This window comes from Vulpes vulpes, chromosome 4, assembly GCF_048418805.1.
Source record: "Vulpes vulpes isolate BD-2025 chromosome 4, VulVul3, whole genome shotgun sequence".
NCBI classification, from domain to species: domain Eukaryota; kingdom Metazoa; phylum Chordata; class Mammalia; order Carnivora; family Canidae; genus Vulpes; species Vulpes vulpes.
In genome coordinates, this window is record NC_132783.1 from 140,618,225 (window position 1) to 140,636,966 (window position 18,742).

Consider the following 18,742-nt stretch of genomic DNA (forward strand, 5'->3'; position numbering starts at 1 on the left):
TAGAAAAAAAAATAAGTCTTTGTTAAGTGTTTGGAATTATAAATGAAAAAGGGAGAACCGGGGATCCCAACAAAAGGGAAGGGAAGCATGGTATTGGGCTTAAGGAATGTGTGGTGTGTGAAGGAGCCCGCAAGGAACGGCCTGGTGCACCAGGAGAATCTGACAGGCGTCTGCACTTTTAGGGAACAGTTTATTGAGGTGAAATTCACATAACATTGAATTAACCATTTTAAGGTAAATAATTCAGTGGCATTTAGTACATCCTATGCTATGCAAGCATCTTCTCACCTGTTTTCATAGAATTTCTATCACTACAAAAGTGAAATCCCTTCCACTTTAAGCAATTCCTCTCCATGCCCTCCTCCCTACGACGTCTGGAACCAGCAATCAGCATTCTGCCTTCATCGCAATGTTTTTTTCATTTCGACTCTGCAGATGTGTTATAATATTTAAACATTTCCTGAGAGGATTTTATAAAAACCAAAAATGTTTTAGCACATCTATTAGAACGTCAGAATTGCCTACTTTGTAAACCAATAAATAGATGCTTAAGTTAAAATACACTGGCAATTTTTTGAGACATTAAACAGACTATAAATTGGATATTTAATAAATTTGCCTTTTGCCATTTTGTGGAGTGTTCTTCCAATACCTGAATTATCAACTACAATTTTAAATTAAATTTGAAGTTTATATTAGATACTACTAAGTTGCCAATACTATCTCTTTGTGCTTAGAAAAAAAAAAATAGCTCCACTATCAGTACTCCTTCCTATCCTCGGGGTGCTAAAATCTGTAGCATAAATGGTGAGTCCTTTCTGGTACCTAATGAGTACCAGGCAATTTCTATCACTCTCCTTCATCAAAGGATTCTAGTCTAAACTGGTGAACCCAAATACCAAAACCAGAATGGCTTCTTTTCATCTTCTTTTCATCATCATGGTACATGATCATGTACCACGTTTCATAATTATGATGGTAAAGCATTGTCTTTACTCAGTATACAAATGTCCTCAAGCCTACTGGAAATAAGTTCAGCTGTATTAGGCACATACTATTGCTTTCATTTCTTTTTTTCTGTATGTGTAAGACTGTGTGTGCAAGAGTGATTAGTTTTCTCTCACAATAATTTATAAAATTTCCTCTATGTGTGAGTTGAGCATATCATCCTTCAAATTTTATTTATAGGTTTGTTTTTCCTTGGTATTTCAGTCCTTGCAATCATTTTTTATAAAAACATTTTTACATGTCACTTGTCAAAATAATTGAGCAATTAATCACAAATATTGCAATGTCCAATATTTTTGATAAATAACACATAAATGAAGTCACATAAAAAGGAAAGATATGCTGACCAGAAACCTGATCATTTCATAAGAGAATCTTATAATAGTTTAATTAGCAGATACAATGGATAAAACAAAATTTAATTTCCAGAACGTTATTTTTCCTGGGATACATCTGCATAGTTTATACATATTGAATGGATAGTTTGAATGTATATTGTATTGGTCAAAGCTTTACATTCTGTTTTATAACTTTTGGGGATTGATAGTCTAACTCAGAATTGAAGATCGACCTCATTTAATCTCTTCGTTTTACTCGATAAAAGCTCTCACTATAAACTATTGTTATTCTCTAGGCACAAACTTAATTACAGAAAACATTACAATAGGGGACATTTAATTAACTAACCAACGTGAAAAATATTGTAAACTATTGAATGAGAGAGGATGAATGATTAGCATTCATAGTATCAGAAACGTGTCTCCTAGACCTTGAATGAGCAATATTAGGCATATATGATTGTCCTAGGTCAATTCTTGCTGGAAAATATCAATGAGTCCTTGAGGGTTTTGGGGGGCATATTTGTAGGCTTATGGGAGAAGATTAATTTGTCATCCATTTTAATGTGGGCATTTTATTCAGTGGACAGAAAAATTCATCACTGAAAGGAAGACACAGCAAGATGAGTGTCACTGGAAAGGTTTAACTGAAGCAGGCAAGGGTCAGCAAAGGGTCACACTTTGAGGATAACAAGAATCCACATCTGTTAGATTAGCTGTCCACTGGAAACCTCTCAAGAAGGAAGACCCTTCAATGTAAGTTGGAATCAAGTTACTGATAAGATCAAGGTCTTCTTTCTTCAGAGAGCTTCCAAGCTACGAAATCAAATAAGCCTTAAACTTGATAATTGTACCATGATATGAATGTGCTGAAATGCAGAAGTATGATAATTAAACATCAAGGACAAATGGAAGGTGACAGTCATTACAGAAGCTAGAAAAGAGAGCTAAGAGTGACATTATGCATCCGTGCCTCCAGCAGACCTGTTAAAGGAAATGAGACATTTTATCTAGGCGGATAGGAACATTCTAGTTGCTGGCGAGAATGGCTAATCTATAAAGAAGAAAGGAGTGCATTAGATAGAAATAATGGAATATTATTTAGACTTGTCGAATATATTTATCTCCTTCTTTCTTCTATTTACTAAATTTCCCTATAACCTCAGTGATGTAGGAAAAAATTGGGAGAATATTCCCAATTTATTGGAGCACTCAATTGTGTACCTACAAAGATTATTCATGATTTTATGTCTGACTAGCAGCGCTATAAGATGTGTGGCCTATGCATTTATATTATGCATAAAATTGTAAGAAGGAATGTCATTTGCCAAGAAACGAACATTGTGTATAACTCTAGACAGTCATACACAGCACGAGATATTTTAATGTATACATCTATGCAGTCTTTGATAAAAGTTGCTCAAACTGATACAGAGGGGTACTAGCAATAAAGGCTAAGCAAAAAAACTGAATACTGAAACATGGCTAAGGGTCAAATGTATCTGGAACACAAAATCTCCTATAAAGGCAGAAGATCCAGACTAGAAAAAGATGGGAGAGGGGATGTGTAAACTGATGGAGAGAAATCCCCTTCCGCTGAGATAAATCTAATATCTGCCAAGGGTGGATCCAGGTTTTGTGGGACTTCATTTCTGTAGCCCTCTTTAAGGAAAAGATGACAAAATCAAAGCATAAAATTCAGATACAAAAGCATATATTTAGAGTGAAAAAGGCGATCATAGTGAGTTATGAATTATAAAAGTTAGCAAAGACAGAAATTATCACAAAATCTAAAATAACAAAATGATGCTTTTATCATGCAACTGTTCAGCATACATCTATACTATAATTTCCCTATATTTTGGTTGCATGAGTCTTATTTCTTCAAGTGAAAATATTTACAATATGATGTACTATAAAGAAAATAAAAATACTTTATTTTTTTTTGTTTTAGCGTTTAATTATTTGACTACCTATAAATGTATCATGGGTTCCTAACTAGTTATTAATAATGTTGTGCCGAAAAGTACTCAATACCTTGACATGTTTAAAACTTTCCACTCATAAATAGATATGTTTGCTGCTTGGAAGATTGCTACCCTTTGTTCCTTACAAACACAAAAATTCTGATCAATCTATTTTTGATGGCTCTCAATTTAAAAAAAAAAGAGAGAGAGACAGAGAGAAACCAATAAAAAAGACCTTTTTTAGTAGCACTCAGGAAAATATAATTCTATGCTTACATTTCTATATAAATGGTGATTGGAAGAATTTTCCACAGACTAGTTACTGGAATAGTACATTTAAAACCATATTTCTTCTCTACTGCACAGCTGCTTTCAAAGCATTTCCATTAAAAACAATTTTTCAGTTTGGCATATGAAGTCAGGTGAGTTGGTACTTTGTGGTCAGAAATATTCCTAGGATGGAATGGTAGCTTTAATGTAGTACACATGAAAATGATGGTGAGATCCATCATTGTATCCAACAAAACCCAAGCTAAATTAAAAAGTTGTGTCCTAAATCCAACTAATTTTTAATGGAATCTGCAAAGGGGGCATGGCCACTCTGACTTCACTCAAATGAGGGAAAATGTAGTAGAAGAGAAGCCGTATGAAAGACTATGGGTCCAACGCTATTGTAGATGTTCTACATTCACAGATTTTATGTTTTTAAGAAATTATGCCCTTATGAGTCCTTAACAAAACCTAACAAGTCCTTAACAAGTCCTTAACAAGGCCTTAACAAGGCCTTGGAGTCACAGTTAACAACTACATGGATTACATTCATGTAGTTTGATGAGAAATTCTACTCTCCTCTGCTTACTCAGGCTTGTCATAATATCTATGGACATCACAATAATCCCAGCTAAGTATATTCTTAACTGTCTCCCTAATCTCATCTCTCCCTCCCTTACCCCCTCTCTTTTCTCTTCTCTAAACATAAGTAGAAATGAGGTGGCTAACAAAAAACAATTTTAATGAAGAATAACCTCTATCTGTTCACCTTATTTCCTAATCTCACCAAAAAATTGAAAAAGAGGAAATGTCTTATAAATGATGGGATTATCCAATCAAAGAAAACATAGAAAGTATCTACATACTCTTCCACTTCTTAAATAAAGCAAAGCTCCTGGCAATGGAGAGTGTGAGTGAATTTTCAAAAACCAGGGCTTAGTGGTTTAGCGCCACCGTAGGCCTGGGCTTGATCCTGGAGACCCAGAATCCAGTCCCATGTCGGGCTCCCTGCATGGAGCCTGCTTCTCCCTCTGCCTGTGTCTCTGCCTCTCTGTCTCTCATGAATAAATGAATAAAATCTTAAAAAAAAAAAAAGCAAAAACCAGATAATTGGTGAAAAATACTGGGTGATATATGTGATGAAGTTCATACTAATAGCCATACAGCATCAGATTTTGGAAATGATCCCAGGGCAAAACTAGAATCTCTTACCCAACACTGGTATACAAACAACTTTGGGTGGAATTATTTCTGCAAATGAATATAATTATGTTAAAATGACCATTTAAGATCTTTCTATGGAATATTGTTCAAAAAAGGCAATCTTGGATGACTCATGTCTATATATTTCAAGAACCACAGAGAATGAGAATGCATCCCTCTCTAAAATTTTCACAAGGTTAAAAAAAAAAGTTATATCAGTACTTTTCAAAGAATCAAACTGCCAAGGCCATTGACTAGTAGGGTGATAGATGTACCTTCTCGCCTACAAAATAATAAAATAAGGAATTCCCTCTGACTATTGCAGAAATTCATTTCCACCTTCTTTTGTTTTAGGTTCACTGAGGAGACAACAGTTCTGGAGACAACAGTTCTACTTAAAACTTTAAGTATATGTGCAATATGTCTGTGTGCGTAACTATTGATGCCCATACTATTTGTTATGCCTGTTGTGTAAGCCTAAGCATACGATAAGCATAGTCAATGTGCACACACCTATATTAATTAAAAAGACCTTATATGGGACTCCTGGGTGATTCGGCAGTTGAGCCTCAGCCTTCAGCCCAGGGTGTGACCCCAGGGTCCTGGGATTGAGTCCCACGTCGGGCTCTCTGCATGGAGTCTGCTTCTCCCTCTGCCTGTGTCTCTGCATCTCTCTCTCTCTCTCTCTCTCTCTCTCTCTCTTTGTCTAATGAATAAATAAATGAAATCTTAAAAAAAAAAGGCCTTATACAGAAATAGCTTCATTAATTCACTTCCAAGTCAAAGACACAACACACACACACACACACACACACACACACACAAGAAATATACCTTTTTTTAAACTGAAAAGTATATTTAAAGCAAATATAAACCATTGTAATAGTCACCATTGTTTGATTTTATCCCTTTATTCAGTGAAAGTCTGACAACCTAGACATATTTTCCAAGGCCACATTTCAAGTAAACAGCAAAGCTGAGGTCCCAAATCAGACTTACGTTGCTTAGCTTACATGCTTTTCCCCTGGACTTGGGATACGACAATCCACGAAGCATCCATGGACCTATCTTTATGAGTCTTGATGAACCCTTCCCTCTAGAAGAACAAACATCCCAGGAACATTGATTGGCGCCAGGCTTACACGGTGATTTGATTTGAAAATTAAATGTAGGCAGAGTTACACGTTCCAATTTCCAGAATTTTTGAGCATCAGCTTTAGATCCTCTGGGTCTCTCCCTCTGCCAGCAGACTGGCTGTATTCAAGAGGGGCCAATCTTCAACCTGTATCCTAAAGTAAGCTGACATGGGGCCTAGCCACAGTTGACACATCACAGACAGCTATTAACAGAGAAATGAACTTCTGTGATTTTAAGCCATTTTAAACTTTTTGGCATTCTCACTTACTGTAACCATACCTCGGCATCGACTTAAGGTATGGAATTTTAAAATGCTAAAAGAATTATCACATTTTTAGGAACGAAGTAAGTAGTAAAGGAGAATGAAGTCAAGAAAGCACGTCTTTAGTATCATGGAATTTGAAACTCAAACTTCTCTTTGATTTAACTGTGCAACTACCTTACAAATTGTCTAAAAATGTGAATTTTCACCGTAATAAATCCTGCATGCTTTTCAAAGATTGAAGTTCAAAAACTCACTGTCTCATAGCCTAAGATGCCCTTGCCATATGGTAAGTGCAAATGTTTCCAAAGCAGCAAATGTTCTGTCAAGGAGTCTCACTGATGTTTTGATTGGATTGCTCTATTATCTGAGCACGTCTGCCAAAAGAAAACACCTGCACAGGAAAGAGTGTACAGAAGCTGCCAGGCTGCAGCAGCGGAAGGAAAGTCAAGTGCATGCTGACAAGTCACCTGTCATCCTCAAATCTAGGTAGCTTATGATAGATGCCTTTGTGTACACGACGTCTCACAATAACTTCTATACACGAGCCTGAGCCTTATGTCCTTGGGAATCCAATAGAAAATTGGACTCCAGATAAAGAACAATGAGCATCCAGGGTTTCTGCAACAAAGTCTCTTCCTAGATCTTAAAGCATAACTGACGAAAAAGAGCAATGGATGTTCTTCCTTTCACAGTTTCTCCGTTGCCTTCCAAGATTCTTCAGATTTAAGAGTTTACTGTAATTTATTCAAAAAGTATCATTTTCTGTTTTTCTAAGTGCAACAGAAGTAGGAATTAGAATTTGGAAGAAAGTATGTCACAAGATACGCTTGGTCAGTATTAGTCGGCTTTCTCAAATTATAAAGGCTTTCTTGAACAGAATTATAGAAAAAAAAGTATATTAAGACAAATCATTAGTAAAATGATTGTCATGATGATGTCACCTTATTTGTATTATTACTCTACTTTTTCCCCATCGAGAATGACAGGAAAATAGTCACTCTGGGGATTTTAAGCACCTCCTTACACACACATACACACACACACACACAGACATAGTTAATTTTATAAATATAATTGCTACAAGTAGGTAATTTTTCACCTAAATTACTGTTCTCTGTCTCCACACAGCAGAAGCTGAAGAATATTTACTCCTATTTTTTTCATGAGAAATTCAAGTCGTTTTACAGTTTAATATACAAATACAATAAGAAAGGGATCCCTGGGTGGCGCAGTGGTTTGGCGCTTGCCTTTGGCCCAGGGCGCTATCCTGGAGACCCGGGATCGAATCCCACATCAGGCTCCCGGTGCATGGAGCCTGCTTCTCCCTCTGCCTATGTCTCTGCCTCTCTCTCTTTCTCTCTCTCTCTCTCTGTGACTATCATAAATAAATAAAAATTAAAAAAAATTTAAAAAAAAATACAAATACAATAAGAAATATAATAGACTCTTCCATAACATCAACTAAGACCTTGTTCAATGCCGGAAAGCTGGTTGACTCAAATGCAGCAAAGTAGCAGCTTAACACACTATCTTTGCATCTTCTTCCCAGAATTCAACTTTTAAAAAGAACACTTTTTAAATGATACGCTCGATATTAAGTGTACATAGAGCCTACATGTTATACAAAATAATTCCACAAATAGTCTAATACTTTTCTATAGTAACTATAAAATAACAAGAGAAAGATATTCTCTCTGATTTTCTAATTCAATTATATCATAAAATCTCATTGTGTACTTCAAAAATAAATTAACTCAAGATGTTACTCAACACCCCATCTGCTATATTGCCTTAAATGCATTCCATGGAACCTGGATAAGTTTAAGTGATTTTCCGTCAAAAGCCAAGGGCTGTCTTTTAATGTTCGACTTTGTTTCAGAAACGACCTCATAAACTCGTTGATGATTTTTTTTTTCTTTCCTTCTCTCTCTCTCTCTTCCTGTATGAAGGAAAAATATACTGCAAAATGTTCTTACCTGCTGTCTTTTATGTAAATTTCCTTTGATTGCTGTTCGGAACTTTTAAAGAAAATGAAGCTCATTGCCACATTTTCAAAATCCAAGAATATACTTTTAGAAGAAATAGGGAAAATACCCAAAATTGATTTACTTTATTATTTTCTTGGGATTTTTATGATTAGTATAGATTCATTATTGTATATAAAAGGCATATTATTCAAAAAAAGTTTTAAATAGGTTGTTCAAAATGCTCTCCTCTAAATAAAGACCATGAGCGTATTAAAAAGATTATGAGAACTTCCTTACCTACGATTATTTAACTGAAGTCGGTCCTATACCTAGCAGAATTTGGAACTCTCTATAGTTGTACATAAAATAGTATAAATCTATCCCTCTAGACTACCCAGATTAAATCACTATTTGAATGTCCTAGTCTCTGCTAAACTAGAATCTGTCTTCCCTGCTCGACCAAAAGCACAGTGCATGGCATATAGTGTAAGCAAAGAAAAGGTGGGAAGGAAGATCACAAGAAGAAAAGCTAATGTATAAGAAATCAATTAAATATTTATACACTATCAGCAATTGGAAAATGAATTTCATAAATTCAATTTATAAAAATACTAAAACATAAAATACTTAGAAATAAATGTGATGAGACAATGTAAGATCTCACCTGTTAAAACTACATAACTGTGATATATATAGGAGGACCTAGGGGTGCCTGGATAGCTCAGTTGGTGAAACATATACTGTTGGCTTATATCATGATCCCAAGGTCCTGGGATCAAACTTCACATCAGGCTCCCTGCTTGGTGGGAAATTTACTTCTCCCTCTGCCCCACTCCCTGCTTGTGCTCTCTCTCTCTCTCTTTTTCTGCCTCTCTCTCTCTCTCTTTCAAATAAATAAAATCTTAAAAAAAATAATGATCACTAAACCAGCCCAATAAGAAATATTACAAGGGAACCTTTAAGCAAAAAGAGAGCCCAAAAGTAACGCAGACAATATACAGAAACAGTGACTTTACAGGTAATACAATGGCACTAAGATATGACTAAATTCATATCTTTCAATAGTTAATCTGAATGTAAATGGGCTAAATGCTCCAATGAAAGGCCCAGGGTATCTGACTGGATAAAAAAGCAAGACTCTTCAATATGAGAGACAATATACAGAAACAGTGACTTTACAGGTAATACAATGGCACTAAGATATGACTAAATTCATATCTTTCAATAGTTAATCTGAATGTAAATGGGCTAAATGTTCCAATGAAAGGCCCAGGGTATCTGATTGGATAAAAGAGCAAGACTCATCAATATGCTGTCTGCAAGAGACTCATTTTAGACCCAAAGACACCTTCACATTAAAAGTGAGGGGGTGGACAACCATTTGTCATGCTAATGGACATCAAAAGAAAGCTGGAGTGGCAATCTTTATATCAGACATATTGGATTTTTTATTTTTTTTTTGACAAATTAGATCTTAAACCAAAAACTGTATAAGAGGGATGCCTGGGTGGCTCAATGGTTGAGTGTCTGTTTGCCTTTGCCCCACGGCATGATCCTGGAGTCCTGGGATCGGATCGAGTCCCACATTGGTCTCCTTGCATGGAGCCTGCTTCTCCCTCTGCCTGTGTCTCAGCCTCTCTCTGTCTCTCTGTGTCTCTCACATATAAATAAATAAAATCTTAAAAAAATAACAAAGATTGTATAAGAGGTGAGGAAGCATATTACTTCATAATTAAAGGATTTATCCAACAAAAAGATCTAACAATTATAATTATTTATGCCACTAACATGGGATCAGCCAATTATATAAACCAATTAATAACAAAATTAAAGAAACATGTTGATAATAAACTAACAGTAGGGAACTTTAATACCTCACTCACTGCAACGAACAGATCATCTAAGCAGAAGAACAACAAGGAAACAAAGGCTTTGTTTTTTTTTTTTTTTTTTTGAAACAAAGGCTTTGAATGACGCACTGGACCAGAGAGACTTCACAGATATATTCAGAACATTCCATCCTAAAGCAACAGAATACACGTTCTTCTCCAGTACACATGAAACATTCTCCAGAATAGATCATATTCTGTGTCACAAATCAGGTCTCAAATGGCACCAAAAGACAGATCATCCCCTGCATATTTTCAGACCATATTGCCTTGAAACTGGAACTCAATCATAAGAGGAAATTGGAAAAGAACTCAAATACATGGAGGTTAAAGAGCATCCTCTTAAAGAATGGATGGGTCAACCAGGAAATTAAAGAAGGATTTTTTAAAAATCATGGAAACAAATGAAAATGAAAACTCAACTGTTCAAAACCTTTGGGATGCAACAAAGGTGGTCCTAAAGGGAAATATATAGCAATACAAGTCTTTCTCAAGAAACAAGAAAGTTCTCAAATACACAACCTAAACTTACACCTAAAGAATCTGGAGAAGGAATAGCAAATAAAGTCTAAACTCAGCAGGATAAAAGAAGTAATAAAGGTGAGAGCAGAAATTAGTGAAATAGGAAACAGAAGAGTAGAATAGATTAACAAAACTAAGAGCTGAATATTTGAAAAAATTAATAAGATTGATAAGCCCCTGACCAGACTTATCAAAAAGAAAAGGGACCAAAATAAATAAAATCATGAATGAAAGAGGAGAAATCACAACCAACACTGAAGAAATAGAAACAATTATAAAAACATATTATGAGCAACTATATGCCAACAAATTAGGCATCCTGGAAGAAATGGTTGCATTCCTAGAGATGTATAAACTACCAAAACTGAAACAGGAAAAAATAGAAAACCTGAGCATATCCACAACCAGCAAGGAAATTGAAGCAGTAATCAAAAACTTCCCAACGAATAAGACTCCAGGGCTGGATGGCTTCTCAGGGTAATTTTACCAAACATTTAAAGAATAATTAATATCTATTATTCCAAAACTGTTTCAAAAAATAGAAATGGAAGGACAATTTCCAAACTCTTTCTATGAGGCCAGCATTACCTTGATCCCAAAACCAAAGACCACACCAAAAAGGAGAATCACAGACCAATACCTCTGATGAACATGGAAGCCAAATTCTCACCAAAATACTAGCCAATGGGATCCAACAGTACATTAAAAGGAGTATTTACCATGACCAAATGGGTTTTATTTCTGGACTGAAAGGATGGTTTAACATGTGCAAATCAATGCAATATACCACATTAATAAAAGAAAGGATAACAACCATATGATCCTCTCATAGATACAGAAAAAGCATTTGACAAAATACACCATCCATTCCTGATTGAAACTGTTCACACTGTAGGGATAGAGGGAACATACTTTTATATCATAAAAACTATATACAAAAAGGCCTCAGTGAAGATCATTCTCAATGGGGAAAAAATGAGAGCTTTTCCTCTAAGGTCAGGAACATTGCAGAGACATGCACTCTTTCTACAGCTGTTCTGCATAGTCCTAGAAGTCCTAGCCTCAGCAATCAGACAATGAAAATAAATGAAAGGCATCCAAATCTGCAAAGAAGAAATCAAACTCTCACTCTTATCAGATGACATTATATGAAAAACCCAAAAGACTGGACCCAAAATTGCTAGAACTCTTACAGGAATCCATCAAAAGGGCAGGATATAAAATCAATGCACAGAAATCACTTGCATTTCTATACACTAATAATGAAACAGAAGAAGGAGAAATTAAGGAGTCAATCCCATTTACAATTGCACCTAAAACCATAAGATACCTAGGAATAAACCAAACCAAAGAAGTAAAAGATCTGTACTCAGAAAACTATAGACCACTCATAAAAGAAATTGAGGAAACCACAAAGAAATGGAAAAACATTCCATGCTCAAGTATTATAAGAACAAATATCATTAAGATGTCTAGGCTACCTGGAGCAATCTATACATGCAATGCAATCCCTATCAAAATACCATCAACTTATTTCACAGAGTTGAAACAATCCTAAAATTTGTATGGAACCACAAAAGACCTTGAGTAACCATAGGAATGTTGAAAAAGAAATCCAAAACTTGTGGGATAACAAATTCCAGATTTCAAACCCTATTACAAAGCTGTAATCATCAAGATAGGATGTTAATGGCACAAAAACAGACACAGAGATCAATGGAAGAGAATACAGAACCCAGAAATGGACCCTCCACTCTATGATCAACTAATCTTTGACAAAGCAGAAAAGAATAGTCAATGGGAAAAATACAGTCTCTTCAACAAATGGTGCTGGGAAAATTGGACAGCCACATGCAGAGGAATGGAACTGGACCATTTCCTACACCATAAAAATAAATAGACTTAAAATGGATGAAAGACTTAATGTGAGATGGGACTCCATCAAAATCCTAGAGGAGAACACAGGCAGCGAACTTTGTGACCTCGGGGGCAGCAGCAACTTCTTACTAGACACGTCTCCAAAGTCAAGGAAAACAAAGGCAAAAATGAGCTATTGGGACTTCATCAAGATAAAAAGCTTCTGCACAGCAAAGGAAACTGTTAACAAAACCAAAAGATGACCAACAGAATGGGAGAGGATATCTGCAAAAGATGTATCAGATCAAGGGCTAATATCCAAAATCTATAGAGAATTTATCGAACTCAACACCCAAAGAACAAATATCCAATCAAGAAATGAGCAGAAGACATGAGTAGACATTTCTACAAAGAACACATACAAATGGCCCATAGACACATGGAAAAATGTTCAACATCACTCAGCATCATGGAAACACAAATCAAAATCACAATGAGACACCACCTCACACCAGTCAGAATGGCTAAAATTAACAAGTCAGGAAATAACAGATATTGGTGAGAACGTGGAGAAAGGGAAACCATCTTACATTGTTGGTGGGAATGCACACTGGTTCAGCCACTCTGGAAAACAGCATGGAGGTTTTCCAGAAAGTTGAAAACAGAGCTACATTATGACCCAGCAATTTTACTACTGGGTATTTACCTCAAAGATACAAATGTAGTGATCAGAAGAGGCACCTGCACCTCAATGTTCATAGCAGTAATGTCCATGATAGCCAAACTGTGGAAAGAGCCCAGATGTCCATTGACAGATGACTGGATAAAGAGGATGTGGTCTATACCTACAACGGAATACTACTCAGCCATAAAAAAGATGAAATCTTTCCATTTGTGACAACATGGATGGAACTAGAGGGTATTTACTTTAAGTTAAATAAGTCAATCAGGAAAGACAATGATCATATGATCTCATTCATATGTGGAATTTAAGAAACAAAACAGAGGATCAGAGAGGAAAAGAGGAAAAAAATAAAACAAGATGACATCAGAGAGGGAGACAACCATAACGACTCTTAATCATAGGAAGCAAACTTGAAGGTTTCTAGAGGGGAGGGCCTTAGGGAGATTGGGTAACTAAGTGTTAGACATTAAGGAGGGTACATGATGTAATGAGCACTGGGTATTATATAAGACTGATGAATTACTGACCTCTATCTTTGAAACCAATAATACATTATATGTTAATTAATTGAATTTAAATGGAATTTTTAAAAAGAAAATAAAACCTAAATAAATGGAGGGATCGATCAATGTTGTTGAATTGGAATATTCAATTTGTTAAGATGTTACTCTTAACAAATCATTTATACATTAAATAAATTTCCAATGCAATTCTTAGACTATTCCTCTTGTTTTTTCCTTCCTGAAATTGACTAAATGACTGAAATAAATTTAAAAACTGAGAATACATTTTGAGGACTTATAGTAATTGTTTTCAATATAATTATGGAGCTGAGAAAATCAAGTTATTGTTATTGGTGAAAGAATGGGCATCAGATCAATGGAAGAGAACAGACTTCAGAAATAGACCCCCAACTATCTAGTACATTCATTTTTGGCAGAAGGATCAACAGAGTATGATGGTGAAAGAAAAGGCACTTTAGCATAAAGTGCTAGAAAATCTTCCCATACTTAGGGAAGAAAACCAATAAGCTTGGAAATGTTATTGATCATATGGCTAAGATCCTACCTCACATCATACCTCAGAATTAACTCAAAGTGGACTATAGACCTATATTTAAATCTTAAAGATATAAAACTAAAGAAGAGGAAGAAACAGGGGAAAAAATCTCTGCCAACGTAGTATGGAAGATGTTTCCGTCGTAGGTCCTCATCAGGCTGTGGTTCTCTCAGCCAGAAATAGGCTGTGCTCTTAAGTTCTTTGAGGGTGATCCAGACATTCAGAACTAGTCATGTTACCTACAGTCCTGTAGCCTTTCAGTCTCTATACGCAGCCGCCCAGGGGATATAACATTCAAATCTCTCAAAAATATTCACATCGCTCACACGGAAAAACAAAATTTTTAAATGCAGCAGCATAAAAAACTATCGTCACTGGCCAGTTACTGTTGATTTTCATCTTTGATAATTCCTCTTTTCCCCTTATTAAACCTTTCAAGAAGGAAATGTCAGTTCTTGAGCACTTTCTCTCTTAACCAAGTCTCTCTTTGATCCCTTCCTTCATTTCATCCCCAAAGTGCTGATTACTTCTGAAAGCAGCTCAGGTGTCATCATCTGAAATGTCTTCCCTGAAGCCCTTATAGACACGTGTGCTCTTTCCTATGGGCTAGGATTTTCTTGTATAAATATGTGCCATTTCATGATTGCCACAATTTATTTTATTTTCCTTCTTTTTTAGGTTCACCACAAAGCTCTTTCTAGATAGATGATAGATAGATGATAGATGATAGATAGATGATAGATAGATAGATAGATAGATAGATAGATAGATAGATAGATGATAGGTTTTTTGATAGAGAGAGCAAGGGTGCGTGGGAAGTGGAGAAGGGCAGAGGGAGAGAGAGGAAGAGAATCTTCACCAGGCTCCATGCTCAGCACGGAGCCCATGGTGGGGCTCGATCTCATGACCCTGAGATCATGACCTGAGCAGAAACCAAGAGTAGGTTCCTTCACCAACTTGGCCACCCAGGCACCCCCTCCACAATCTTTGGATGGTAAGAACTAAAACTTCTCATCCCCAAATACTATCATCTATCAAATTGAATTAGGAAGCACCTATAAGAAATGAATTAGTAGTATATTATGTTGTTTACATCAGCTATTCTGTGTATTTGAAAAGTTTAAATGAAAAATTCAGGTGATAAACAGAATATTTTAAAATTTAAACCACTGGTAACTGTGACTCACACAATAGATAACAAACAGTTCTGAATATCATTCCCTGGATCTCTTCAGTTGCTGCTAAAAACACTCCTTAGCACTTTTTTAAAGTGAAAAAGTGGGGGAAAAAAAAACCCTACTGGTCTTTATTCTATTTGTAGAAATTAGAAAATTCTCAAAATAAAGAATTTCTAGGAAAGAAAATACTTCTTGCAGCACGGAGAAGAAAGATTCTGTTTCCTTTAAAAAAAAACAATAACAATGGAATTTCTTTGGAACAATCAATACTCCATACCAATGGACCAACAGAAAAACCTGGAAGAAACAAAAGTAAAGAAAAAGAGTACACAGAAAGGGCAAACAGTAAAAGAGGACACGTAGGTGGAAAAAGAGCAGAACTTAAAAAGGAAGAGAGGGGCATACAGAGGAGCACGGAGCAGTCACGTTTAGACTCCAGAATCTGAATTGTTGGAGCGTGACCGTGGATATGTTTTGGCATCTGCAATGCATCAGATGTTTATTGCCTCTTATTCTACAATAACCTCCAGGACAATCTCTCACATCTACAACTGTAATACCGTTTTGGCCACAGTGTCTTGCTCTACTCTTCCCCACTACCATCCGCTTTCCACACAGCAGCCAAATCAATCCTCTCATGTTTGTTAGATTATTTTTTTATTAAGTTATAATTGTCATGTCACATTGTGTGCGTTTAAAATGTTAATTCAATACATTTGTACATTACAAGTAGGATTTCCACTGTAGCTTTAGTATAAGTCACATACTTCTTTTTTTTTGGGGGGGGGGTCAGTGAGAACATTTAAGATCTAGACTCCTGGCAACTTTGAGGTTAATAATACAGTATTGTTGACTTTGATCATCAGGCTGTAGATTAGATGTCCTGGATTTATTTATCTATCACTTACAAGTTTGTACCCTTAAATGACATCTTCCCTATTACCTCACCCCCCGGACCCTGGGAATGACCATTCCACTCTCTGTGTCTATGAGTTCAGCTTTTCAAGACCCCAAGAAGGTTGTTATATAGTATTTGTCTTTGTCTGACTTCTTCAATCTCAAGACTTCTAGTGACTTCTCTTCACATTTATTAAAAAAATAAATGTCCTGCGAGTCTCCAATGGGGGGGTGTCTGGCAGTTTCTCAAGCACTAGCAACTTTCTTTCCTCTCCTGTTTTTGCTCCAGGCACAAAACCCTCTGTGCCAGGCAGGGTCTTGCCTCAAGGCCTCAGTATTTGGGGTTTCCTCTACGTAAAGTGCTTTTTCCACACAGAGGCTCATATAGTTCTCTTTTGTAAGTGCCAGGCTTTCTGGGGTTGAAATATTCCCACCCCCAGCTTATCATTTTATATCTTTGATTTTGCTTCCTTTTTTATTTTATACCCTTGATATCACCTGAAATTACAATAAATTTGTACTTGTTCATTATTTTTTGCCTATCCCTTATGCTATGAGTTTCACAAGGTCAGCAACTTTTCTAGCTTTGTCAATTTTTGCATTCCCAGGGTCAAAAAAGTACTGGGCATAGGGGGGAGCCAAAAAAAAAAAACATTGAAGAGTGAATAAATAAAAGAATCTGATGTAGTAGATATAACTTTAGAATTGAATGCATTAAAATTCACAAAATTTAATGATTTTTCCAAGATGATATAATCAGCATTTGATCTCAAATATGTATAATTTCCAAGATGAAGGAAGATCTTAATCACTATACAACTTGGCCTTAGCTTTGAACAGTGAGTTATATTCAACTCATAGCCTAGAGAGAGAAACTGCAGTCTTCTAAGACGGATAAAGAGTTTAGCAGAAATTCTAAGTGGGAACATCATAAGTAGGATTAAAAAAAAAAAAAGAGGGACTTATTGTAGAAACAGGTTGGGTTTTATAGTCAGACGAGACCTACATACTTTGCTTCTTTCCATCTGTGTGAACTGTAACGTCGATTTTTTGTCTTGAGTTCCTCAATTTCTAAAAATAAATTCAAACCTACATTACCCATGTCTGAGCAGAGTCAAGGCAATGTTTGTAAGTATACGTTTCAAAGTATACACTCAGTGACTAAAATGTGGACTTGAGTCGATAAACACAAAATGAAATCCACATATAAATTGGTACCATCGTTTGTTTCTCTATTTAAAAATAAATTACATTATGTTTGAGGTGTGGCATCCAAGTACTGGCGATACCATATCTGTCATATTTGTGCTTCAAAATCTAGCACAGTATGGGGAACAATCAACATCCCACAGTGTGTGTGTGCCTGGGTATCTAACAGCGTGCAGTCAATCAATAAATGTCTAGTGAATAAATATAGGACTTGATTTTGTTAGGCCTAGTGATGAGAAATGATAGATCTAAGGAACAATTTTTTTGGGATGAGAAGCATAAGCTTCCATGTCAGACTCTAAATGTTTTATACCCACAGATCATATACGTGAAGCTCCAGATTATGGGCTGGGAAAAGTAAGAGTAAATTAAGTGGATGAGCTTTCATGACTACTTAGCCCCAAGGGCCATAGGCTATTTTACCCCAGGTTCCCCAGAAAATGGACCCTGAGTTTAAGAACCAGCTGTAATACTGAGGGAAGAATAATCTAACTACAGCAGAAAGAAGGAAAAGGGACACAAAACAAGCTTGATCGGAAATAAGATAAATTCAGGGAGATGTGTTATTGTCCTAGATACCACTTTGGGTTGGGACTTGCAGAGATAGGGACGATTTCTTGGTGCCTTCACTGGTTTCACCATGAGAATATCCCAAGACTGAAGAAGCCAAACCTTGAGATAATGTTACATAGATAAGGAGGAAAGGAGAGATTGTTTTGCTTGTTTTTTCCTCTCTCCAAGCCTCATTATTCAGTGTCTCGTGAGGGAACTGACACGCTACTTCTCTGGGATTGCATCAACTGGCCCATTTGGCAGTAGCCAGGAAGCCAAATCCCATGATCTGCTGCATATCCTTTCACCTGAGTCTGGAAGCGGTTAAGGACTTCGATTCCTCATGAGGGTGCAGCAGGTGCTGACATGGAGAAAGTTGCTGAGGGTCATGCAAACCGGCAAAACTGAAAGACTCTGAGGAACTCTGTGGAAGGTGTCCAAAATATTTGCCAAGCGAAGACTGTAGCAGAGAAATAACAACTTCACATTCCAATGTTTAAAAGCCAATTTGCCTGAAATATATAATTTAATGGAAAAATTGTCTTCATGGAACTGGAGAATGAGCAATAATTTCCATGCTGCTAGTCAGAATATTTCTTCATTTCTCATCCTCTAACCTTCAAAGGAAAAAACAACATGTATTTAAATGAATGAGTCCCCAGCATATAATTTTGTCTTCTGATATGTAAATTCCCTCAGTACAGCCATGGCAGGGGAAGTGTTGAGTGTTTGAGGTATA

General features: G+C 36.2%; 1 protein-coding gene across 1 annotated transcript in view; it reads right to left on the reverse strand.

Moving 5' to 3' along the window:
- Positions 1–15,985: 15,985 nt before the first annotated feature.
- LOC140598763 (uncharacterized) overlaps positions 15,986–18,742 on the reverse strand; it is a 141,256-nt gene continuing 138,499 nt past the window's right edge. Inside the window, exon 9 of the mRNA XM_072757297.1 lies at positions 15,986–18,620. The gene's annotated coding sequence lies outside the window, so the exon portion shown is untranslated. The remainder of the gene's footprint in view (positions 18,621–18,742) is intronic.